Source organism: Buceros rhinoceros, unplaced genomic scaffold (assembly GCF_000710305.1).
Source record: "Buceros rhinoceros silvestris isolate BGI_N320 unplaced genomic scaffold, ASM71030v1 scaffold8094, whole genome shotgun sequence".
Lineage (NCBI taxonomy): Eukaryota > Metazoa > Chordata > Aves > Bucerotiformes > Bucerotidae > Buceros > Buceros rhinoceros.
The window spans coordinates 13,928-14,167 of record NW_010409977.1 but is presented as its reverse complement, the minus strand read 5'-3'; the positions used below and the strand labels follow the sequence as shown (position 1 = coordinate 14,167).

The following is a 240-nucleotide window of genomic DNA, read 5'->3' as shown; positions in this document are numbered from 1 at the left end:
CCTCCACAGCTCTCTGGCCTCGGCAGGAGAGAGGAAGCCGTTCTGGGGCAGAGCAGGGGTTCCAGGGTGGAGCAGGCAGGGAAGGGCAGGAGGCCCAGGCCAGGCAGGCTTTGTACCAGTGCTCTGCTGCCAGCAGAGCGCAGCAGAAACCTGCTTTTCAGCGGCTCCACAGCCTGCGAGTCCTGGCTTCTCTCCAGCGCAGGTGAAGCCTGTGCCTGGGGAGGGCTCAGTGGGCAGAAC

At 65.4% G+C, this 240-nt stretch overlaps 1 protein-coding gene across 1 annotated transcript in view; it reads left to right on the top strand.

Annotated features, from left to right (window-relative positions):
* GALNT5 (polypeptide N-acetylgalactosaminyltransferase 5) overlaps positions 1 to 240 on the top strand; it is a 14,784-nt gene that overhangs the window by 9,120 nt on the left and 5,424 nt on the right. The window lies entirely within an intron of this gene.